This window comes from Ovis aries, chromosome 3, assembly GCF_016772045.2.
Source record: "Ovis aries strain OAR_USU_Benz2616 breed Rambouillet chromosome 3, ARS-UI_Ramb_v3.0, whole genome shotgun sequence".
Lineage (NCBI taxonomy): Eukaryota > Metazoa > Chordata > Mammalia > Artiodactyla > Bovidae > Ovis > Ovis aries.
Window position 1 is genome coordinate 129,897,626 of NC_056056.1, and position 26,898 is coordinate 129,924,523.

The 26,898-nt window shown below is 41.7% G+C and overlaps 1 protein-coding gene across 2 annotated transcripts in view; it reads left to right on the forward strand.

Annotated features, from left to right (window-relative positions):
• Positions 1-25,438, forward strand: part of SOCS2 (suppressor of cytokine signaling 2) — a 49,150-nt gene extending 23,712 nt beyond the window's left edge. For both annotated transcript variants that reach the window (XM_027967202.3, XM_042246604.2), the window contains exon 3: positions 1-25,438. This exon is cut by the window's left edge and continues 20,070 nt beyond it. The gene's annotated coding sequence lies outside the window, so the exon portion shown is untranslated.
• The last annotated feature ends 1,460 nt before the right edge of the window (positions 25,439-26,898 follow it).

The following is a 26,898-nucleotide window of genomic DNA, read 5'->3' on the forward strand; positions in this document are numbered from 1 at the left end:
CTCCTGGAGCTGGAATGCTTCTTTTCAGCCAACTGAAAGTGGAGCCTGGTCCGTCTCTTCTCCCAGATTAAATCTAGTTTCAGTAGTTTTAAATTTAGTTGGTTTGTGACCAAAATAAGTGCCCACATTTTTCTTTTTAATTTTCAGTGACCAGAATCTATAGTCTTGCTGTAGTCTTTGGGAACTTTAAGTGATGTAGCTACTTTTGGCTTTATGTCTGGTTAATTTAATAGTGTCTGTATTCTTTGGGGTTTGAATTTGTGATTATACCTTCTTGTCATCTGTAGGGTTACAGAGACACAGTGAGCCATTTTGTTTTATATTCTTTTCTTTTTCTGGTTGGGATATGGTTCTCCCAGCTATTTGCTAATAGGCAATTGTGGTCATTTTATTGAGTTTTCCTCACCCTTGTCCTTGTCCCCACTTCTCCTTACCCACAATTTAATACTTCTCAGTAAGACCCTTCACACTTCACCTAGCACAAAAACCTGATTGTGTGGTTGAACAGTATCATGCATAGTCCAGTCCTTGGGACAAATAGTAGATGTATTTGGGTTTATTTCACAGGTAATAGGCAGTGCTCCTTGACTTTTAATTGCTCTCTTACTACGTGGCGAGTTATATGCTGAGCACTTTACATGTATTATTTGACTTAAACACTGTGAGTGGCATATAATCACAGTGTCCCCATTTTGCAGATGAGGAAAAGGTTGAAACAGAAGGCCATCCCTTTGCCAGGTGGCAGAGCTGGGGTTTGAAGTCAGATTATCCGATTTTAACATCTGATCCATTGTGCTGTGGGTTGTGTCATGTCCGACTCTTTGCGACCCCGTGGACGGTAGCCCACCAGGCTCCTCTATCCATGGAATCTTCCTGGCAGGAATACTAGAGTTGGTAGTCATTTCCTTCTCCAGGGGATCTTTCTGAACCAGAAATCAAACCCAGGTCTCCTGCATTGGCAGATGAATCCTTTACCATAGCACCACTTCAGAAGCCCCCCTGATGTATTAATATGATCTAATATCTGGGATCTCCAGCCTTGCTGTGCGGCCTGAGTTAGTCACTGGGAGCCACTGTTATATCAGAGGAAGGGCTCCCAAGAGATCCAGACTTGTGCACTCACTGACTAGGTTGTTCAAAGAAAACTAGAGTTTCTGCAGGCCTCCCTGCCCTGCTCCATATACTACCTACTACAAATCACTTTTGTTCTTGAGGGCCTCACTGGTCTCATCTGTCAACTAGAAATAATATTACTTAAGGTAAATTATTTATTGTTCTGTTTGTAATTTACAAAATTTTTGAAATAGTTCTAAATTTATATAAAAACTGTAATTATAAAGGTAGTTGCACAGATAGTGCAGAGAAGGACAGAGAGGAGCTGTGTACCCTTCACCTAGTTTATCCCAGTGGTTACGTCGTACTGAACTGTAGCATAAGCAGACCGCAGAACTGACGTTGGTATATACTGTACGCATGGTTCTGTGCCATTTTATCACCAGCAGGTTAGTGTCGTCACCCTCGAAATCAGGATGCAGGGCTTTTAAAACAATTGTATTTATTTGGCTGTGCCGGGTCTTACTTGCGGTATGTGGGGTCTTTGCTGCTGTGTGTAGGATCTTCATTGTGGCGTGAGGCATCTTTAGCTGCAGCGTGAGGGCTCTTTAGTCGTGGCGCGTGGGATCTAGTTCCCTGAGCAGGGATGGAACCTGTGCCCCTGCACGGGGAGCACAGTCTTAACCACTGGACCGCTGGGGAAGTTCCAGGATGCAGCACTTTTTTTTTTTTAACTTTTTATTTTGTATTGGAGTACAGTCAATTAATAATGCTATGATAATTTCAGGTGGATAGCAAAGGGACTCTGCTGTACTTATACATGAATCCTTTCTCCCCAAAACTCCCCTCACATCCAGTCTGTCGCATAACATTGAGCAGAGTTCTCTGTACTATACAGGAAGCAGAACTTTTTAATCACAGCTAAGATCGTCCTCATGCTACCTGTTTGTAGTGACCATCCTCCTGTCCCTAACCCTTGGCAACTATTGGTTTGCTTTCCACCTCTATGTATTTTGTTATTTCAAATCTCCCTTAAAAAAAAATCTTTTTATTATGAAATATCTTGATCAGAAAAGTGCAGACTACTGTAACAATACTTCATAACCACCATTTCAGATAAACAGATTTCATAAGTGTTGCTGTTTTTCTTTCAAAACTTAAAAAAACAAAATCACAGATTGAGTTTAAGGCCTCTTTGTTTTACTCTCTGATTCTACTGACCGGCTTCCCTCCCCCAAGATAAACTCTACCCTAAAGGTGTTGTGTAGCCTTCCTATCCATGTTTTAAATCTTTGACAATGTAACTAGCAGCCTATAAATAACATATAGCATAGTTTTGTATGTCTTAAAATTTTACATAATAAGTCAACAAATATTTATTGAGTACCTACTATGTGGTAGGCACTGTTCCAGACCTTGGGAATATAGTGATAAATCTATAAATCTATGAATATATAAATAAATAAATATATAAATTTATGAACATACAAATATATAAATCTATGAATAAATGAAATAATTGTACATATCTGTAACTGTGTGAAGATGATGAAATAGGATACTGTGGTTCAGATGACTAGAGGTGGGGGAGTGAGGCAGTTGGCAGGGTACTGAGGAGAGGCCTTGCTGAGGATATTGCATTTAAAAAGGAACAAGTCCATGCTTGCCTGGTGGTGCAGTAGATAGGAATCTGCCTGCTAATGCAGGGGACACAGGTTCGATCCCTGGTCTAGGAATATTCTGCTTATAGCTTTCCAGGGATGAGATCAGCCAGGGTCATAGTGATGCCTTCCACTCAGACGAAAAAGCTTGGTATCATCTTAGCTTTCTGCAATTTGCTTTTAAGATTCAACATTGTGGTGGGAGATTTGCTTATGCTGATACTTTTCAAGTCAATTCATTTAGTTAATTCATTTTGCTGTGTATATCCCATTTCATGAGTGGACCAAATTTTATTTATTTATTCATTTTCTTACTAATAAACTTTAAAAATGTGTCTGTTTCTTCTATACGTAGTTCTGCCCAGAACATCCTAACGTGTGAATTCTTGTGGGTAGGATACAAGTATTTCTCTGGGGGTATACATTTAGCAATATCTTTGCTGGGGTCTTCAGGTGTGCCCATTGTCAACCTTGTCAGATAGTTTGAAATTGCTGTCCAAAGAGATTGTATCAGTTTATAGTCACTAACTGTGTGAGAATTTCCTTTTCCCCACATCCTCAACATTTGGTATTGTGTTTTTAGCCACTGCCGATCTAATGGATATGACATGGAAGGTCATTGTTGTTACAATTTTCATTTCCTGACTACTAGCTAGTATGCTTTTTGCCTCTTCGGGTTTCTGTTCTGAGAATTCCTTGTCCTTGTCCTTATCCTATGCCCAGGATTTCCCTGGTGGCTCAGACAGTAAAGCGTCTGTCTACAATGCAGGAGACCTGGGTTTGATCCCTGGGTTGGGAAGATCCGCTGGAGAAGGAAATGGCAACCCACTCCAGTACTCTTGCCTGGAAAATCCCATGGACAGAGGAGCCTGATAGGTTACAGTCCATGGGGTCGCAAAGAGTCGGACACGACTAAGCGACTTCACTTTATCCTATGCCCACTTTCCAGTTGGGCTGTTTGATTTGTAAGTTTTCTGTATACTCCTGGGTATTAATCCTTTCTTGAATTTTGTGAATTGAAATATGCATTGAAAACACCTTTTTTGGGTTTTATGCATTAAAATAGGGCTTCCCTGATAGCTCAGTTGGTAAACAATCTGCCTGCAATGCAGGAGACCCTGGTTTGATTCCTAGATCAGGAAGATACTCCGGAGAAGGGAGAAACTACCCACTCCAGTATTCTTAGGCTTCCCTTGTGGCTCAGCTGGTAAAGAATCTGCCTGCAGTGAGGAGACCTGGGTTTGATCCCTGGGTTGGGAAGATCTCCTGGAGAAGGGAAATGCTACCCACTCCAGTATTCTGGCCTGGGGGATTAGCAACTTTCACTTCACTTCATGCATTAAAATATTTTCTAATTTTCAGCTTGTCTTTTCACTTTTTAAAATGATGGTCAACATTAAGAATTTTACCATTGTCAGATTTTCCAGTCTTATTCTTTATGTTTTGTCTTTCCAAACCCCAAGATCATAAACATATTAAACTTTTGTTTTCCACTTTAGTTATTGAATTGACATTAAAATTAATTTGTGCTGGGGGAACTATATATTAAAAATTTGTTTTTCCATATGGAAAACTGACTTATCCAACACTATTTATGAAATAGTCTTTATCCTTTCCCTACTGATTTGTACGTTCTCTCTGTCATTTATCAAGTTTTCCCATAAGCCTGGATCTGTTTACAGGCTCTCTGTTCTGTTCTGCTATTCTATTTGTCTGTTTCTCCCCCAGTGCTGTTCTTCTGAAATTACTCCAGCTTCTTAATACGCTTTCCTATCTAGTGTGGTCAATTGTCTTTGCTCTTCTAAGTTATCTTGTTATTTTTGGTTCTGATATTAACTTATAGATCAACTTGTCAAGTGCCATGGGAAAAATTATGGGTTTTAGTCGTAATTACAATGAACTTATAGATGGACTTGGGTCTTCCCATTCCATGTGTGAACACGGCATATCCTTTTACTTACTTAGATCTTTTATGTGCCTCAATCAAACTTTATCCATAAAGATCTTATATTTCCTTTGTTAGACTTTTTGTGTAAGTTCTCCAGGTTTTCATTGCTACTGTTAATGGAATCTTGTTTTCTGTTGCGATAAGGGATCATTACTTTTTTTTAAAAAAAAATATTCATTTGTATCCAACAATCTTTAATTCTTGTGGTTTGTCAAGAGTCTTTTGGATTGTTTTTATTGTAGACAGTCACATTGTCTGCAAATTAATGTGTAGTTTTTTTCAGTTAACCAGCATGTGAATAATCCTAAATCCCTTTCAGAGCTAGGATCCATGATTTTATTCGGTGCTTTTGTATCTGTGTGTGAGTAAAATTTATGCATGGATACTCGCTCTTAATGCATCTTGATACACTGTACGGCAATCTTCTTTTATTCTTACCTCCTGTTCCTTTCTTTATAGACTTTACTGGGAAATTTTCACCAAAAGTTTGATAACAAAAATAGTTATAATAAAGAAGTCATTAAGATATTAGACATCACTCATCAGTTGCTGGTGACTGTGATAGCACTATAGACTCAGACACATGGGGCACATATTATAGATTGCAAGATGAGGTCAAGAAGAAACAAGGAAAAGAAAACCTGTCAGTCCTCTGTATTTGTAGAACACACACACATTCACACATGCATTCCATACCTGTGGGTGTGTGTGGGTGTGTGTTTGTGTGTGTGTATAGTCAAGTGAGCTATCCAACGTACTGGCATTGAGATCATGTTTTCTATAGTTGGAAACATCAAATGCAGGAAATGTATACAGTTTCCAGTTAAGGTTCAAAGGTGCATGGCAGGTCTCTAAGAGACTTTGGGAGGTATTATTTCTGGAGGTGGGTCCCTTGGACCAGGAGTGGATCAAGTTTGGGTGGCTCTCAATTGTAGGATTATGGTCAGGATAGTCCACAGGATGGGTTGTAGCAAAGTCCCCTTCACTGCTCAACTCTTGGGACATAAGGAAGCTCCTTTCTGCATCAGAGACACGTGTCCTGTGATTCCCTAAGATCCTGGCCCCAGCAGTACATGGGGTGGTGGTGGTGAGAAGAAGAACCAGGAAGTGCCATCTGGGCAGTCTCCTGGCTGAAACAGGAAGGATCATACATAGGTCCATTTGTCTTGGGAAGCCTTCTCAAGGGCCTGGCCTAGAGAGCTTTGCTCAGCCTGCTTTTCTGGGTTGTCCAAACCTCTCTGGATTGAGGTCCAGTCAGGATGTGGTCTGAACTGAGAGGCAGTTGGAAGGCCGTTTGCTGCACCACTGAATCTACTTGGTCAGAGACCAAGTCATAGCTGTTCCCCGAAGCTATGAGAGTAAACACTGCCTCCTATTTTTAGTAGTCCATTGCTTGCAAAAATAGCTTGAAATCCAGACCTATGAGTCTCAGCAGCCTTCAGCTTAACAGGCTACCCCATGATAACAGCCACTTCAACAACGACAATAATAGTTGCCACCTACAATTACCCAGAGTTACTGCGTGAAGGTACTGGGCTGTGTTTCATCCTCACACAGGGTCATTGTTATTATCCCTATTTTTCAGAAACCAAGATTCAGAAAGGTTAGGCTAAGTCACACAGCCCTTCAGAAGCGGAGCCTAGTCCCGAGCCCAAGTCAGCCCAGCTAGACGCCATTGTTATCATTTTCGATCACTTCTTATTCCTGCCTCAGTGGTGGGGTGTCTATTACATGGGATCTGGTCTAGGTTCCTCAATGAACTTTAGGTGATAATTGGATTCAAATTAAAAAAATCAAGTGGTTAGGTCCATCTATGTGGGCAGTATTAAATGTCAGTTTTCTTATTTTGTAAAAGCCATTGGATTTACAAGTTACCTTGTTCTTCTCATCATGTTCTCTTTTTATGGAGAAATCCAAGGTATTTTTCCAACACAGTGTTATTTTGGGTAATTGCTTGACAATTTGAAGGGCGTCCAGCAGTTGTGTAGTCTTAAATGGCCAATAATACCATCAGAGTATGAGCAAGCTCCAGGGGTGGAACCAGGAATGTGGCTATGTGTTCCCCGTTGATTGCTTTAGCAGAAAAATCAAGTTCAGGATCTTATGTTTACTGAGATGACTGGCACACACTATCAGAGTAACTGCACCTGGAAAATTTCTGACTATTGATCTCATGTAAACGGCATCTGAGAATCAATAAGTGATGGCTTAGTTGCCAAATAAAAGTCCAAGGAACACCCACATGGAGACTATCTACTTGTTTTTAATTTGACAGCTCTCCGAGGGAAAACACCGTGGTACCAGTCATTTCCTGATGAGTCCTCGTTGTGTGTGTGAGTTTATAAAAGCGCCACTATTTATAAGGCGAGGTGAGGTGGCGGGCGGCAGCCTCCCAGAGTGCCTGCACTGGGAGTCATCTGAGTCAAGGCTCTTTTGCTTGCAAGTAACAGAAACCTTCACAGTAGCTTAAGCAAGAGTAAATGAAGGATAATATTTACAGACACACACATACATGATATAACATAAATAGGACAAGGGCTTTACTTGAAGGATACAAGGTTAGCTAGTGAAATCCAAGGATGACTAGTGTTGGGGCTTCAGGGGAGACCAGAATGCCTGTGCTGCGGGGTGACTGTCCTCTCTGGGATCCATGGCCCCTTATCTCTGCTTCTCCATCCTCCCTCTTGTCTCTTCTGTCTGTGGACCAGCTCTATCTGCTTTTCTCTGCATGGCCACTGCACAACTCACAATGTTGCCCTTCCTTGCTGAGCTTATGTGACCAAAGGACCCTGACTCTGTACCTTAAGTCCAAATTCTGGGTCAGACATTGGAACTGACCACACCTAGCTCAGGTCAGCAAGCCCAGTTGTCAGCTTATGGGTTCAGTTTCCAAACACATTCTTTTCTTTCTGTTCTTTAGAACACATAGGTTCTAAAAAAAACCTGTCACTGTTACTCCTCTTAAGGTGGGGAAAATGTGAGAAATAGGTGTTATCTTTGTGTGACTAGGCCATATAAACAAAGTATGGGGGAGATACCAGTTTCATAAAATTGATACCCCAATATCTGCATTTTTATTCCTAGGGTCAAGAATAAATGATTCTTTTGAATCTAAATCTAATATTTTTATGTTTGAAAGAGTTTCATTGATCTCCTACCAAAATTAGTCACAATAAGTATAATAAAAAAGTAGTTTTGTCAGACATACTATTTTATAGATAGAATTATGTCTATGCATTGGAAAAGACCCTGATGCTGGGGAAAGGTTGAAGGCAAAAGGAGAAGGGGGTGGCAGAGGGTGAGATGGTTAGATAGCATCACTGACTCAACAGACATGAATCTGAGCAAGCTCTAGGAGATAGTGGAGGACAGAGAGCCTGGTGCGTTGGAGTCAGACATGACCTGGTAACTGAACAAGAACAACAACGTGTCTATCTAAATATACCTGAATTGAGTATTTTAAGAAAAAAAAACTGTGATGGGTGTTTTAGAAAGTTAGACTACGTTTGTAAAGTCATCTTATCACGTATCTGCTGGAAAAGTTCAGAATTTTTACATGTTGGATATGGAAAATATATTTGCTTACATATATAGGGTAAAATATTTAGGAAATAATGAGCCATGCTCTCTCACCTTCTTCCATTCCCAACCTGAGTGGTCTTAGTGATTTTGTAAGTCAACACAGCTTCTCAGTAGTTTTTAAAATTCCCTTAATTTTTATTCAAAAATTGTGCTTATAAATATATTTTAAATCCACAAAAAGCATAGAGAAAAATATTATACTCCCCTACCCACATTTAACAAGGCTGATTTTTAGGACATTGGTTTTTTATAGTCTCCTAAATGAACAAGTTGCCAAGTGTTACACCCAGTGTATATACGTAAGATTAAATATATGTAAAAGTAGTATTGTAGGATTAAAACTTTTCCAAAGCTGCCTTATATATTTCTTATGGATATATATACTCATTAAGACATAAATACACAATGGGGTATGCATTTGAATGCAGAGTTCCAAAGAATATCAAGGAGCGATAAGAAAGCCTTCTTCAGTGATCAATGCAAAGAAATAGAGAAAAACACTAGAATGGGAAAGACTAGAGATCTTTTCAAGAAAATTAGAGATACCAAGGGAACATTTCATGCAAAGATGGGCTCAATAAAGGACAGAAATGGCATGGACCTAATGGAAGCAGAAGGTATTAGGAAGAGGTGGCAAGAATACACAGAAGAACTATACAAAAAAGATTTTCATGACTCAGATAACCACGATGGTGTGATCACTCCCCTAGAGCTAGACATCGTAGAATGCTAAGTCAAGTGGGCCTTAGGAAGCATCACTATAAACAAAGCTAGTGGGGGTGATGAAATTCCAATTGAGTTTTTTCAAATCCTAAAAGGTGATGCTGTGAAAGTGCTGCACTCAATATGCCAGCAAATTTGGAAAACTCAGCAGTGGCCACAGGACTGGAAAAGGTCAGTTTTCATTCCAATTCCAAAGAAAGGCAATGCCAAATAATGCTCAAACTACCGCACAATTGCACTCATCTCACACCCTAGCAAAGTAATGATCAGAATTCTCTAAACAGGCTTCAACAGTATGTGAACTTCCAGATGTTCAAGCTAGATTTAGAAAAGGCACAGGAACCAGAGATCAAATTACCAACATCCATTGGATCATCGAAAAAGCGAAAGAGTTCCAGAAAAACATCTACTTGTGCTTTATTGACTACACCAAAGCCTTTGACTGTGTGGATCACAACAAATGGTGGAAAATTCCTCAAGAGAGGGGAATACCAGACCACCGTACCTGCCTCCTGAGAAATCTGTATGCAGGTCAAGAAGCAACAGTTAGAACTGGGCATGGAACCACAGACTGGTTCCAATTGGGAAAGGAGTACGTCAAGGCTAAGTATTGTCACCCTGCTTATTTAACTTCTATGCAGAGTACATCATGGGAAATGCCAGGCTGGATGAAGCACAAGCTGGAATCAAGATTGCTGGGAGAAATATCAATAGCTTCAGATACACAGATGATACCACCCTTATGGCAGAAAGCAAAGAAGAACTAAAGAGCCTCCTAATGAAAGTGAAAGAAGAGAGTGAAAACGTTGGCTTAAAACTCAACATTCAGAAAACGAAGATCATGGCATCTGGTCCCATCACTTCATGACAAATATTATGGGGAAACAATGGAAACAGAGACTTTATTTTTTGGGTTCCCAAATCACTGCAGATGGCAGCTGCAGCCATGAAATTAAAAGACACTTGCTCTTTGGAAGAAAATTTATGACCAACCTAGATGGCATATTAAAAAGCAGAGATATTACTTTGCAGACAAAGGTCCATCTAGGCAAAGCTATGGTTTTTCCAGTAGTCATGGATGTGAGAGTTGGACTATAAAGAAAGCTGAGCACTGAAGAATTTATGCTTTTGAACTGTGGTGTTGGAGAAGACTCTTGAAAGTTCCTTGGACTGCAAGGAGATCAAACCAATCAATCCTAAAGGAAATCAGTCCTGAATATTCATTGGAAGGACAGATGCTGAAGCTGAAATTCCAATACTTTGGCCACCTGATGCAAAGAACTGACTCATTGGAAAAGACCCTGTTGCTGGGAAAGATTGAAGGCAGGAGGAGAAGGTGATGACAGAGGATGAGATGGTTGGATGGCATCACCAGCTTGATGGACATGAGTTTGAGCAAGCTCCGGGAGTTGGTGATCGACAGGGAAGCCTGGCATGCTGCAGTCCATGGGGTCGCAAAGAGTTGAACACAACTGAGCAACTGAACTGATTTGACACAATCGGGAGGTACTCAGCCACTTCAAAAGGGTTGTTACCTGTTGGAAACTGGATGGGTGAGGTCAGAGGCTTCAACTACATCTGTGATGCTTTATTTAAAAATTCATCTGAAGCAAATATGGAAAATGTTAACAGTTGTTGATTCTTGGAGGTTTTCAGTATAAAGCATATGATGAGACAATTTGACTTGTCAAGTAGTGTAGACATGTCTTCCTTCCCCTCAGGCATGTTTGTAATGAATACAAAAGAGTCACATGAAATGATCATAGGTGGATGTATATTGTAAGACTGTCACTTTAATCAGAGAATGGAGTAACAGAGGAAAAGGGAAATGTCTTTCAAATTGTGTAACTCTTCATTTTATTCTAATTGTCTGATGCTTTCCTGAGGGGTAGTAGGGGTGGATTTCCTAACCATCACCATCATCTTCCTAACTGACTTGTTCAGTCGCCAGGTCATGTCCAGCTCTTTGTGACTCCATGGACTGCAGCATGCCAGGCTTCCCTGTCCTTCACTACCTCCTGGAGTGTCCAGAGGCTCATATCATTGAGTCGGTGATATCAACCAACCATCTCATCCTCTGCCGCCCCTTTCTCCTCCTGCCCTCAATCTTTCTGTCTTATATAAGCCACTCTTTCTTCGGGTCTCTGTTATGGCTTATATAACAGAGAATTTTACTTGTCACTCACAGAAGAGTCAGGACATATGGGGTTCACAGCTGATCTGATGGCTCTGGGAAAACCAAAGATCTGAGTTCCTCCTGTCTTGTGGCTCTGCCATTCCTAGGTATTGCCCTCGTACACGTGGTCCAGGATGGTGCCTGGCTCACTGGTTGTTGCTCTTATTTCTTTGACCAGAATTTAGTCACATGAGTACATCTGGCTGTAAAGGAAACTGAGAAATTTTGTCTTTATTCTACACAGCCATGTATTGCAGCTACAAAAATTAGGATTCCTATTCCTATAGAGTAAGAGGAGATGGGTATGGTGGCCACAAGAAGTCTGTGCCACAAGCAGAGTTTCTTTTCTTAAAAATTTGATTTTGTTGGAGTATAGTTGATTTACAATGTTGTGTTCATTTCATTTGTTCAGCAAAGTGAATCAGTTATACTTATATGTCTATTAATTCTTCTTTTAGATTCTTTTCTCATATAAATTATCACAGAATACTGAGTGGTGTTCCTTGAGCTATAAATAGGGCCTTGTTGGTAATCTGTCTCATACATAGTAGTGTATGTATGTTTACCCCAAGCTCCTGATTTATCCCTCCCGGCCACATATTCAGCCATTGGCTTGTATTGTGCCTTGCGATGCTCTGTCCTCTTTTTCTTTAATTTGTTGTGTTTTCCTCTCCTTTTTGTCTTTGTGTGTTAGTTTGTTTCATTTCTATTTACCTATCTTCGTGTTCACTGGTTCTTTTTTTTTTCTTTTTTTCTTTTTTACTGAAGTATAGTTGAATTACAGTGTTGTGTTCATCAGTGCTATATGGCAAAGTGATTCAGTTCTATATTATTTTTCATATTCTTTCCCATTATCATTTATCACAGGATATGAAATATATTTCCTCATGCTGTATAGTGGGACCTTGTTATTTACCCATTCTGAATATGCCAGCTTGCATCTGCTAATCCAAGACTCCAGATCCGGACGCGTCCCTCCCTTCTCCCCCTTGGCAACCCCCAGTTTATTCTATGTTTCTGTTTTATAGGCAGGTTCATTTGTCTCATATTTTAGGTTCCACATGTAAGTAACACCATATGGCACTTGTCTTTCTCTTTCTGACTTACTTCACTTCGTGTGATAATCTCTGGTTGCTCCCATGTTGTTGCGGATGGCGTCATTTCATTCTTTCATGCGGCTGTGTAGTATTGCATTGTGTATGTGCAGTGTGTCTTTATTTGCTCATCTGTTGATGGACATTTAGGTTGCTTCCATGTCTTGGCTATTGTGAATAATGCTGCTATGAATATAGGGGTGCATGCATCTTTTTGAATTAGAGTTTTGTCTGAATATATGCCCAGGAGTGGGATTGCTGGATCATATAATATTTTATTTTTAGTTTTGTGAGGAACCTCCTTTTTGTCTTCCATAGTGGCTGCACCAACTTATATTCCCACCAACAGTGTAGGAGGGCTCCCTTTTCTCCACACTCTCTCCAGCATTTGTTATTTGCACACTTTTTAATTGTTCTCTTTTCTCCACACCCTCTCGAGCATTTGTTATTTGCACACTCTGACTGATGTGAGGTGGTATTTCATTGTAGTTTAAAAAATTTTTTAATCTATTTTTTAATTGGTACAAACTCCTTTAGAGCTTTGTGTTGGTTTCTGTCATACAACAATGTGAATCATTCATAGATTTTGTATATAGATATGTATATATATCTCCCCCCGCTCCTGTCCCTCCCCTCCCCTCATCTTACCCCTCTAGGCCATCACAGACTGGGCTCCCTGTGTTATTTAGCAGCTTCCCGCTATTTTACACATGATAGTATATATCCATCAAGGTTACTTTCTCAGTTTGTCCCACCCTCCCCTTCCCCTGCTGTGTGCACAAGTCCATTCTCTGCTAGGTTCATCAATACCATTTTTCTAGATTCCATATATATGTGTTAATATGTGATACTTGTTTTTCTAACTTGTTTTCTAACTCTGGATGAGAAGCTCTAGGTTCATCCACCTCACTATACCACTGACTCAAAACAAAAGTTCCTCTTTACAATTGAGTAATATTCCATTGCGTAAGTGTACCACAACTTCTTTACCCATTCATTTGTCGATAGACATCTAGGTGGCTTCCATGTCCTGGTTACTTGTAATATTGGGGTACATGTATCTTTTAGAATTGTGGTTTTCTCAGGGTATGTGCCCAGCAGTGAAATTGCTGGGTCATATGTTAGATTTATTCCTAGACTTTTTTTTTAATAGTACCTCAATACTATTTTCCACAGTGGCTGCACCAACTTACATTCCCACCAACAGTGTAGGAGGGTTCCCTTTTCTCCACACGCTCTCCAGCATTTATTTTTCGTAGATTTTTGATGATGGCATTCTGACTGATGATGGCCATTCTGACTGATGTGAGATAGTACTTCATTGTAGTTTTGATTTGCATTTCTCTAATAATTAGTGATGTTGAGCATCTTTTCATGTGCCTAATGGTCATCTCTATGTCTTCTTTGGGGGCTTCCCTCATGGCTTAGAGGTTAAAGCATCCACCTGCAATGCGGAAGACCCAGGTTCAATCCCTAAATAGGGAAGATCCCCTGGAGAAGGAAGTGGCAACCCACTCCAGTATTCTTGCCTGGAAAATCCCATGTACAGAGGAGCCTGGGAGGCTGCGGTCCATGGGGTCGCAAAGAGTCAGACACGACTGAGCAACTTCAGTTTGACCTTGACTTTGACTTTATGTCTTCTTTGGAGAAATGTCTCTTTAGGTCTTCTGGCCATTTTTTGATTGGGTTGTTTGTTTTTTGTTGTCAGGTTATATGAGTTGTTTGTATATTATGTGACCTTTGAGGGTCACATCATTTGCAAATATTTTCTCTCATTCTGTAGGTTGTCTTTTCATTTTGTTTATGATTTCCTTTGATACACAAAGGTTTGTGAGTTTGATTAGGTTCCATTTGTTTATTTTCGTTTTTATGTCTATTGCCTTGGGAGTCTGATCTTAGAAAACATTGGTATAATTTATGTCAGAGAATGTTTTGCTTATGTAATCTTTCCCAACACTACTTGCCAAAGAAACTGTCTTTTCCCCATTATATATTCTTGCCTCCTTTGTTGAAGAGTAATTGATTGTAGGTGTTGGGTTTATTTCTGAGCTCGCTATGTCAGTTTTTGTCTTGATACCACACTGTTTTGATTATTATAGCTTTGTAGTATTGTCTGAAATCTGGGATGGTTATGCCTCCTACTTTGTTCTTTTTCTTCAGGATTGCTTTGGCAATTCTGGGGCTTTTATGATTCCACATGAATTTTAGGATTATTCGTTTTAGTTCTGTTAAAAAAGTTCTTGGGTAGCTTGATAGGAATTGTCCTAAATCTATAGACTGCTTTGGGTAATATGGTCATTTTAACAATATTAATTCTTCCAATCCAGGAACAGAGAATATCTTTCCATTTCTTTGAATCTTCCTCAGTGTCCTTTTTAAATATTTTATAGTTCTCAGCACATAAGACCTTCACCTCCTTGTTGAGGTTTATTCCTATTATTTTATTTTTGTAGTTGTGATTTTAAAGGTATTCTTTTTCTTACATTTCTTTTCTGATGTTTCATCGTTGGTATAGAGAAATGCAACCAATTTTTGTATGTCCATCTTGTATCCTGCTACCTTGCTAAATTTGTTTCTCAGCTCTAGTAGCTTTTGTGTGGAGTCTCTAGGGTTTTCTACATATAGTGTCATATCTGCATGTAATAACAATTTTACCTCTTGTTCCAGATTTTAGTGGGAAGACTTTCAACTTTTCACCATTGAGTATTTAATATATTGGCTTTGGGTTTGTCATAAATAGCTTTTACCATAGTGGGGATGTCCCCACTATACCCACTTTGCTAAGAGCTTTTATCATGAATGGATGTTGAATTTTGTCAAATGCTTTTTCTGCATCTGTTGAGATGACCATGTGGGTTTTGTCTTTTCTTTTGATTAATTTGTGTATATTGAACTGTCCTTGTGAACTTGGGATGAATCTCACTTGGTCATGGTATGTGATCTTTTTTATGTTATTGGATTTAGTTTGCTAATATTTTGTTGAGCAGAGATATTCTTTTCAACCTTACAACAACACCAAGAGTCAAACCTGAATTGGCCCATTGAACACACGAGAGAGAGAGAGATTACGGTACTTGCTGAAGATCACACAGCTAGTACTTCGTGGAGCTGGGTGAGGCTTTGTTTTTATCCCTTTGTGCATTTGCATCCAGCTGGCTGAGAAGCTCTAACACTGGGATCTAGGTTGGGAGTGCTCAGCCTCCTTAGGACCACTATACCTCATCAGTGCATCCTTGATTTCATCACACCTCTTAAAACAAGCATCTGGGAAGGTGCTGTGTGCCCTGTCCTTTAGAGTTGAAAGCAAACACACATTTAATTGTGTTCGAGGAATTTTGTGACATTTCTTGAACAATGGGTAGTGCATTTGGATGTTGTCCAGTCAGAACTGGGAACCTAGACCAGGGAAATGTCGTTCTTTAGTTTGATTCAGATTGTATCTGGCTTCTTGTTAGTTGAGAAAATGTGCCTCCAAAATCTTAGTAAGAATGAAAGGTTTAAGTAAGTATATGTTCTAACATCTTATTCTGTGCCCAATATTAGGACTGTGGAGTATGTCCTGAGCATATATAAAAAATGGCAAATTTTCTAAAAATGACTCGAAGGAGAAAAAGGTAGCATTGAAACCAGATGTTGCATTTTACCATCCAACCACCAGCATTTTCTATGCAACAGAACTTGGCAGAAGAATGGCCACTTTCTTCCAGTCAGATCACAATTTTCAAGAGATGGAATGTGCTGAAAACAAAATTTCAAAAGAGAAATCCATTTTCCTGAAAGTATACATCTGACATTATTCAAGCTTGTGCTGAAACAAAAGGACACACTGGGAAAAGGTACACAGTTATATCTGTTATAGATTCCTGCCTTTGGAAATGCTAGAAGTTGAAGTCTCTGCATGAAGAACTCATGACAAGGGGCAAAATTAGGGTAAAACAGGTGAAGCACTCACTTCTGGCAGCAAAATTCACAGGGATACTGAAAAGCTTTTTAATCAAGCAAAATTATATATTAATGCAAAAATTTAGAAATAAATATGAAAAAATTCATAGTGAAAAAAATAACAAAATTTTAAGTGAAGACAGGCTATTGTTGATTGTACTTCTCTGCATTGTTGTGTGATGGGAACAGCCATGTCCATTCAGCCCTGAGTTTCCTGGTTCCAAGGTCCTCAAATTGTGCACCAGGCAGGTTTATATTATAAGGTTTGACAATGTATGCAAAAGGTTGGGCGATGCAAGGCTTTTTGTGTTGTCATGCCTTTAAAGAATTTTATGTTGAATTGGAGGATAATTGCTTTACAATATTGTGTTGGTTTCTGCCGTATATCAACGAGTCCTGGTTGTCGCGTCTTTTGATCATAGAGCTTTTTAAAATTTTTCTCACTTGGTTCAAAATATCTTGAAGGATATTCTGATGAATGTGTATGGGGCGGGTATTTCTCCATTGTCTTAGTCTCTAGTACAGCTCCAGAGAGCACTGCTCCGGAGTTCCAGGAAGCCTGCTCTTCATTCTAAATGAGAGTTCGCTGAAGAAGTGCCAAGCTCTTGGAAGTTCAAACAGCGTTAGTTCCATCTCTGAGAACATTTAACTGAACATGTGACTGCTTGCCCTTCAGTCACCATGCCACAAATGCCCTTTGTTGTTGTTGTTGTTTTTTTTTTTTTTCATTTACACCAGACAAAGCCTTTGCTTAGTTTGTCTAGATATTTATTAATACCAAATTAGGCTGGAAATCCTTTGATACTCATCTTCCCAACCCTTCCCCTCACAAATTAGGTCCCTCTTTTTTCTCTCCCTTTTCAATGCCTATTATAATTTACCTGCATATGTTTACGTCACACCTGTCTTTCTTCCCTGCTAGACTGAAGCATTATGAGGGCAGGGAGAGTGTCTGTCTGACATCACTCTGCCCCCAGGACCTAGCAGAGACTCTGCCTAATGTAGGGCATGCATACAGACTTTTTAATAGCTGATGAATTTATAAGAGATTTGTCCACATTGTCTAAGTGAAGTTTCAGATGTGTGATCAATGTTTTCAGTATTGCTGCCACAAAAATTTTTTGAAAAATTGAGAATGCCTTCAAATGTCAGTTAAGCAATATTTCTCCTACCAAAAAGCCTTGCATCGCCCAATCTTTTGCATACATTGTCAAACCTTATAATATAAACCTGCCTGGTGCGCAATTTGAGGACCTTGGAACCAGGAATCAGATGTTTTGCAATATCTGAAAAGGTAACAATGTAAACACACTTTGGCTGAATGGGAAGAGCACTGGCTTAGAAGTCGGGAGGCCCAGGTATGAAGGGTGACTCTTTTAAAAGAGAAGGAGATGCTTTTGATGGGCGGGGCTGGGTTTCCCGCTACAGTCAAGCAGGCCTCATTCTCATTCTGTTAGAGGTTGTTGGCCGAGAGCAAGTCACTGAAGTCCAAAGAGCCCTTGCTTTCTTCAGGTCTGCTCTGTTACTGTTCAGGCGCTTGGTCATGCCTGACTCTCTGCGACCCCATGGACTGCAGCATGCCTTTCACTCTTGAGGAAGCATGGGTTTAATGGAACCAACATAGGCTGTAGAAAGTTGCGTTCTTGAGCCACGTTGGCTTACTAGCCTATAGTGATTCTATAGGCAGGTTACTTACTTGTTTAAATCTCAGTTTTCTAGGTGAGGATTAAAATACCGACCTCTCTGAAGATGCTGTATGATCAAAGTGGTAAAATAAAGAGCATCCATCCAAACTTTTGACCTGCAATGGATGCTCAGTAAATATTGGCTTACCTTAAAGCAGTAATTCACAGCTGTCCCCGAAGGATTTGTGAAAATCTCCAATGGAATCTTCAAGCATCTCACCCACAAGATTATATTAATTTTAAGTACACATACCTCTGTTAGAACAGTGGTTCTCAGATTTTAGCACACAGGAGAATCATGTGGAGTTAGAGTAATCACTCCATTTCAGATTGCCCCAGACTTTATAGTTTTAACACTGGAAATTCCTCATCTCAGGAGGCTCCTCAACCCTGGACAAGCTTGGACGCTTGGTGACTCTGCCAGGAGAATTATTCAAACCCAGTTTTCTGGCCTCCCATTTGCAGAGATTCAGAATCAGCCAGACTGGTGTGGGATGTGCTGATGTTCAGTCGCTCAGTCATGTTTGACTCTTTGTGACCCCGTGGACTGTAGCCCGCCAGGCTCCTCTGTCCATGGTATTTTCCAGGCAAGAGTACTGGAGTGGCTTGCTATTTCCTACTCCAGGGGATTTTCCTGACAAAGGGATTGAATCCACGTCTCTTGTGTCTCCTGCCTTGGCAGATGGATTCTATACCACTGAGCCTGATAATTTGTATTTCTGGCAAAGTTCCACGGTGCTACTATGAGTCTGAGGACCATACTTTGAGTAGCTCTAAGAGTACCTTCTCATATTATTGTCTGTGGTTGGTGTTCCATTTCTAAATGTGAAGGATCACACAACTTTCAAAACTTCACAGGGGTTCTCACAGTCCATTTTATAGACAAGAAGACTGAGGCTTAGCAGGGGGTTAGTAATGTGGTTGAAGTCACATAGCTAGGAAGTGACTCAAACCCAGATATGACACCAAAACAGGCTTTCTCAGTCTTGTCCTCTTAAGCCACAAATTTCCAGGCTCCCACTGCTTTAGTTGGGATGAATTCTCTCTAGGGAGGTGCCCTAGTCGCCCCCACCCCCAGGGAGAAACGCACTTCTGGCCAGTATTACCGTAGATCTGCAGTAGACACAGCAGAGGCTCAAGTGGGGACTTCTGCTATGTACATTTTTCTTACATTTATGTACTTTTTCTAATGAAAAAATGAACTGTCACTATGTGATTTTTGCTTTGCAGATTGCCGTATTGCAACAAATTTTGCACCATCAGATAGAGAAATCAGTACATAATTGCTTAACAAAAAATATTTTTTAAAAAATTCTCTTTCATTACAGTGCATTACTAGCTGCCTTGGGAGTCATCTTACTCTGTTTCAGAACAGTTTACTTGATTTCTGCAGTTCCCAAAATGCAGCATTGCTAAATGAATGTAAGAATAAATCAGATCTAACATTTTATTGAATTTTGTTATAATGATCAATGCTATTACGTGTAAATTCAGTAAACTTTGCTTTGGTCTTCAGTCTACATTGATTACTTTCCTTTTTCATTTTCCACAAAGGCATCCAAGTCAGCTAGCTTCTCTGTTTTCCTTAAAACTCCGCTCTGGCTAGTTTGATCTCAGCCCCCATCAGTTCATTGTGCTTTTGACTCTGTGACTGTCAGGCTTGTCACTTCTGGCTTCACATGGCTCCAGGGAATGTTCTTTGATCTCAGGAGACGCGAGAAGGACCTGGGAGCAATACCTTCATCATGGGGTTGTGAAGTGAACTAAGCGATGAAGTGAAAGGGCTGAACACAGTAACTGACAGGTGGCGCTTAATTCCCTTTTCCCTTCAGGGATGCTCTCCAACCCATTTCCCTACCCACACCTTCCCAATCCAGGGCTTTGCACATGGGCTTCCCCTGCCTGGAACCCAGTGTCTCCTTTTCATCTTGGCTGCACTTTCTCAGGTACCATGCACCTCTCCTTTGCAGCCCAAATTGCAGTGCATTATACATTTTTTTTAATGATTATGGCTGCTGCCCCCTCTACTAGACTACATGTGCTGGATGCTCTGATGAGCTGCTCAGATCTACCTTTAGGATCAAAGGCTATTATTGCCCCCACTGCTGGAAATGTAACCTCTTTGGCCCTGAGTCAACTGAATAGAGATGCCCAGCACCCCCAAGGCCCGCCCCACTGCCCCGGGGTCACACTCCCTTTCAATGATTGATCTACATGGGGGTATGAAGGTCTGGCTTTCTCACTTATCTGGGGACAGGTCTGAAAAGTCACCCCCCCTTTGGAACCCCATGTGGGGCTGGCTCCAGCTTCCCTTGAGGCTGTTTCATATTTTGACTGCATCAGAAGATGCTCAGTCCTGCTAACTTGCCTTCTCTGCATGGATGTTACTCCTAAGAGCACTCTCTAACACAATGTATACATTCTAATCTGTCTCAGAGTCAGCTTCCTGGGGAACGTAACTCGCACCACTGTACTCTAAATAAAGGTAAGAATTACATTGGTTTTTGCCAGTTGTGTGCATTTTCAGAGCCTGTGAAAATCCCTGGTACCAAATATGGAATAAGTGAAGGTATCCTGATAGTAACATCACTGGTAATTTCTGTTTATGTTCCACCCCCTCTCCTTTTTTCAAGGGGAAATACAACTTTTACAAAAGAATTTGTCTGGGTTCCACTCAGGGATTGCTTTTGTTTCTCTTCATTCCCCTCTCCTTTCCTATTCTCAGTCCTCTCCCCTACCCATCTCCTTCCCCTCTCTCAAATCCCTGCCTAGCAGTCACCCTTAGATGCAGCTGAGGAGGGAGGAGGAAGCCTTGGGGATGCAGCTGAGAGGTGGTGATGGGAAACAGCTAAGTTACTTCAGAGGCCAGTTCAGAAACTCCAGCTTCCCTTCTATCGGGAGCCTGTGTGGAGCCCTCTAAAAAAGGGTGATACCAAGGAACAGAGGAAATCAGTGTCTGAAGGCTCTACTAATTGCATGGCTGTCAGAAGGTATTTTCTCATTTCGAGTGAGAAGAAAGGGCCTTTTAAAACGTCAGAGCTCTCGTACAAATAGAAACAAAACTGAGAACTCACATTTGGAGTCCACATGAAAAATGGTCTCTTTGTTATTAATTTCGCGTCCTCATGTACAGCTCCTGGAGTCAGCACTTTATTTTTTGCAGCTCAGTTTTTTGTTTGGTTTTGGCTTCTTTCAGCCCTTCCTAGGAAAAAAATCTTGGATTCAAGTAAGAATCCTGGGTTTGAGATCTGGTCAGTCACTTTACTTAGATGTGGAGGGTCTCTGAGCCTCACTTCCTTGTCTATAAGACGGGCATTTGCTAATTAAGTCACTGAGTTGGGTTACTGAGAAGCTCAAATGAGACAATGGATACAAATAAGCTTTGAAAATTGCGAGACTCTAAGGAGATGTTGTCATTGTCACTGTCATTGCTACTTAATCTTTAGTGGAATAGAGCTTGAAAGTTAAAGCTAGTCCAGAAAAAAAGAATAGAATGCATTTCCAAGTCAAATATAAGCTAAAAAAATTACTCCTCATTCTGCAGGACATTTGGCAAAAGTCCCTGTTATCTTGCATGATTAAGAATCGACTGTCTTTGTAGTGGACTGAGAATGTCAAACTTCTGTGGAAACCAGCCATTTTTTCATTTATTTCTTAATTTATGACAGATTTAGCCATTTCTTTTCTAGGTCCCCTTTCAGGTTGATCAGCACTTTTAGCTCAGTTGGTAAAGAATATGTCTGCAATACAGGAGACCCTGGTTCGATCCTTGGGCTGGGAAGATCCCCTGGAGAAAGGAAAGGCTACCCACTCCAGTATTCTGGCCTGGAGAATTCCATGGACTGTATAGTCCATGGGGTCACAAAGAGTCAGAAACGACTGAGCAACTTTCGCTTTCACTTAGGTTGATCGAGTAGATGTGGTTTTTCACAACTCAGTGCTTCTCCTTGTTTCTCTTCATTCTAAGGCAGTCCTGGTGTTCAGGTGCATCTCTGCTTTTCCTCCAGACACACGATACTCTGAGGATTCACGCCATTAGGAATAATCTCTGACCATCAAGCCTGGGTGTGCAGAGTGCCTTGATTTCCATTGGGCAGAACGATCTTCTGTAGAATATAAGACTTTCCCCTTCTGTGGAAGGAAGACCTATGGGCCCGTGAGCAGCCAGCAGAGGGTCCCAGGTGTCTCCACTGGATGCTGATGGATTATTGTGCCTGCATGCATGTGTGCCAAGTCCCTTCAGCGGTGTCTGACTCTTTGTGACCCTATAGGCTGTAGCCCTCCAGGCTCATCTGTGCATGGGATTCTCCAGGCAAGAATATTAGAGTGGGTTGCCATGCCTGCCTCCGGGGATCTTCCTGACCCAGGGATCGAACCAGTGTCTCTTACGTCTCCTGCATTGGCAGGCAGGTTCTTTACCACAGGCGCCGCATGAGAATCCTTGTAATAATATTCGGCGGCTAAGAGATCTTGAGTTGTTTTATAACCAGCTGTGAGGTGTGATTTTTAGCAGAGACTTACAGATCACCTTTAAACATTTTGTCCCAGGTGCAGGCATTATTTTTTTTCTGAAGAGTGAACTTTATGTGGAACAAGGTAAAGGTGTGAATAAGCAGACGTACACACGACAAAACGACAGAAGCAAGTGGTCGGATTCTGGGTATTGGAGTCCTTCCTCTGTCGTTATGATGGTGTGCTCACTGACGTCCTTTTAAAATTTTTTTTATTTCTTTTTTATTTTTTTGACTTCCTTTTTTTAATTAAGAAGACTTTATTTTTCGGCTGTCCTGGGTCTTCGTTGCTGCACGTGGGCTCTCTCCAGTCATGGCAAGTCAGGGCTACTCTCTAGTTGTGATGTGAAGGTTCCCACTGCTGTGGGTTTTCTTGTTGCAGCTTGTGGGCTCTAGAGCGTGAGCTTCAGCAGTTGTGGAACATGGGTTTAGCTGTCCTGTGGCTTGTGGAATCTTCCCAGACTGGGAATCGAACCCCTGTCTCCTGCATTGACAGGTGGACCCTTAAACATGGAACCACCAGAAAGTCTGTGATTACAGACTTCCTGAAGACAACTGGCCTTATGTCTCCCTGACCCCACGTCACACTGGTAGATGCTTTGTAAATATGAGCGATATTGTGTTACCTTCCTGCTTAACATCCTTCAGTGGCTCCCGAGGGTCTCTATGGTACTCCAGGAGGTACATCTTCTTGGTTTGGTCCTCCAGGTCCCTTACAATCAAGCCTGGCCTTACCTCTTGCCACTGTCCCGTTTAAGTTCCACTCGGCAACCACTTGCAACAAACTGCAGTGCTTGAACCCGCCCCAACTCGCTGGGTGTGAATGCTCTTTCCCTGCTTTTCTCAACTGGCTAGAGTCTCCTTTCTCCTTCCAGACCCCGTTCAGGCTCTCTTTCTCAGAAATAACTTCCCTGACTATTCTCTCGTCTCCTTTACCCCAAACCCTATCTCCCACTGGGTGTTGTGTCTCTCACTTGATCTACCTTACCATCCTGCCACAGTCCGTGACCTTCTGAATTGCAATCAGTGGTTTGCTTTTGTGTGCCCACCCCAAGACTGTGGTCTTAGAAAACAGAGGCTGTGCCTTCCTCATGCTCATTTCCAGAGCCTAGTACCGTGCTGGGGTTGTAGGAAGTGCGTGATCATTGGTGGTGGAATTAATCAATGAATGACAGTTCCGATTCCATCCCTTCCTCTCCGTTGGCACTAGCCTCTCTGGCTTGTGTCTCTACCGGCTTACTGGGGGCAGAGATCTCACAGAGCAAATGGGGAAGGCCTGCACTATGGTGGGTCTTACCCCTCCCACATGACTTATCATATAGGTGGTTATGTCCCTACTGCTTCCCATTTTAATTGGCTTGAGAAATTATTCTTTGGGATGTAAAAATACTACGTAGCATGCCCATGAGAAATTAGGTAGAGTTGTGAAGTGTCAAAGTAGAAGGGATATTAGAGGTTGTAGGGTCCATCTGCCCTTTTGCAGGTGAGAAACCAGGCCCAGAGGTGTAAAGATCTGTTAAGTTCTATGATTAATTAATAACTGAGGAGGACACCTGTGGTTGTTGCCTTCCTCAGTCCTTCTGGGGAATCAGCCCCTCCCACTCTGTCCTACCATCTTGGGTGGTGTTAACTTTACTCCCAAATCCACAGTGAGCAAATGAGCCGAGCCTCACTAACCAGAGCATCAGGACCTGTGTTCCCAGGAGGCCTATCAAAACTAAAAGGACTTGATTTCAGGACATTGGAATAGAGACGTTCATGGTCTCCGTTGGGGTTGTTGGGAGGGTTGGACTGTAGCCAGAGAGCCAAAGACAGCAGTGCCAAGATGTGGAGTGAGTGGGTCTGTCTTTAATGACATCTTGGAGACCCTGATATAGCTGTATCTGATCCCTGACCCTGGTAGGAACTCATTCATCTCTGGATTTTTTTTTTTTTCTGCTTAAGTTGAATGCTGTCACTTTCAACTAGCTAGTTATCCTAACTGATGTCATGTTAGAACTAGAACCAGACCCCTTAACTCCCAAAAAGTGCTTTTTCCACTAAACCATCAAGGCTATTCCTTGGCTAAATCTGATATCACTCATTATCACATAACACAAAGCAGAACTGGGAGAGAATGGAGGCAGGAGGGCTACATTTTGATGGGTAGGGCTATGCCTGCTTCCAGTGAGGAACTCTGGGGCCAGTGGGAGGCATGAGGTCACTGGAGTAACAGGAGGGGCCAGAATTGCGGTGAGCAAGAGAGTCCATTCAAACCAAATCTTGCCTGCTTCCCTGTTTCGACCCTGGTGGTGTAATGAATGAGGACTGGTGGGACAGGGATGAGAGCCTTCCTGTGACTTGGGGCAGATTCAGCTTGACTTTCCTTCTGATTAAAGAAGACACCTTTTAGTCTGGACCTGGGAAAGCTGCTGGAGTGCGGACAAGGAAAGCAATGACGGAAGTCAAGACATCACTGTTTTATTCTTAGCATCTCACGAGTCATCTAAGGTATGGGAAAATGTTATTCTGCATGACAGGCACAGCCATGATAAACAGACATTCTAATACATACCCAGGACTGCTGGTGTGACTGTGCTGGGCCGTGTCCGTTGATGGGGATCCACTGTGATATGCTAATGAAACTGCTTCTTGCCTTGGGGATAATTTGGTTCCTAGTCTCTGAGGTCAGATCTTCATCACAATGCCCAGGAAGCATGAACTGAAACTCAGGGCTGGTCCCTAGTGGGAATCCCATGCTGCCCACACACCGTGATGGGATTTTTAGAGGCCAGCTTCATCCCACTTACGTAACTCTCATCTCCGCATTCATCTACGGTTCCAAAAGAAGCTAAAGTAAATTATGGTGCTAGAAATCAAGGTGATAGTTACACCAGGAGGCGTGGGGTGGGGAGTGACTTGGAGAAGGCAGGAGAGGGGTTCCTAGAGGGTTAGGTTCTTAAACTCTGTGTTGGTTATGGAAATGTTCAGTTTGTGAAAATGTATAGAGCTATATATTCTTACAAGTGATATTCTTTTCTGTATGTGTGTTACATTTTAATAAAATCATCACATTATATTAAATGCTGTCGTTGTAGGCAATCATTTGGTGTTGGGAGGTCTTAGAATCAAAATGAACTGGGACCGCTGAAGTTATGTGATAATAATATTCTGTTATAAGATGGGCATACAGATGATCCAGGATATGTCCATACTAATTTTGAAATATATAGCCACTAAAATAAAAATATAAACAAAAAAATATAGTAGTGTGCTCACCATCCTCTAAGGGTCTACGACACTGGTTAGGAAGAACTGAAATACGATGATACCTGAGGGTCATAGTGTAAATGAATCTCAAGTTCATTCACATGTCTCCACTGCCATTGCCAGCCTTCTAGTTCAAGCCCCCAGCAGCTCTTCCATGGCAATAACCTCCTACTCTTGCCTGATGCATAATCCATTGCCCACACAGTGGAAGATTATGGATTCAAAACAGCGTTCAAATTACTCCCCAACCTGCAGCCCTCCAAAAATGTCCTAATACACCTCGTCTCTGAGTCCAGGTCCCTTTCCACGGCCCACCACACCCAGCGCTGGCTGGCCCTTACTGCCTCTCTGACCGTCCTTCCACCACTCTTCCTGCAGGTTGCCAATTTCCAGCCCCCGTGGCGTCTTTTCATTATTCCAACACCTCATGCTTGTCTTCACTTTAAACTCTTATACAGCACTTCTGCCTGAAACAGGGGTCTCCCAGAACTTTCAATTGCTGGCTCCCTCTCAGCCTTTAAGTCTCTGTTCAAATGTCACCCCCACTCCCCTTGTAGCCTCTCTCTTTATCACATTGCCTTATTTTCTTCTTTGTACCCATGATATTTTGCCTATGCGACTGTTTATCAGAATGTAGGGGCAAGGACTTGTCTGCCTTCTTCATCATGTTAGTCAGTCAGAGTCCCAGTAAGCAGCAGACTCAAAAGAGATCAATTGAAGGGAACTGAACAAGCAGACCATGTTCAGGGTGAAGGAAACCCACAAGGCATGGTGGTGGCCCCAGAAAGTGTCATCCTTGGCACAGAGGGGCAGGAGGAGTGCGCTGTGTCCCCCAAAAGCTGAGAGCTGTGCTAAGGAAGAGGAGCTGCCTACCACCCCCATGTTGAGACATGGAGCAAGTGCAAAGCAGGGTAAATTGTCCAACTTCTTCCTCCTCCCACCCTCAGATTTCCTGCCAGTGTTTCCAGCTGGAAGCCAGAGGGCACGGGAGCCTGGGTGATGCCGTCCATGGTTGCCAGGCTCCTGGGGCACAGCACAGAGCAGCAAGGAGTGTGGAGTGGAATTGGATGAGAACGGACCAACAATAACCAGCCCAGTGCTGGTACGTGGCGGGTGCTCAGCCCTTGTTGAATGAGTGAGTGAGTGGATGAACAAAGAAAAGAGAAGAGAAAGAGATAGCAGAAGAATTTGCTTTAATGATTTTCCACTGTGCGCCAGGCATCCTATAAATGACCTTGTTTAACCTACATGGAAATCCTCTGAGATGTATCATT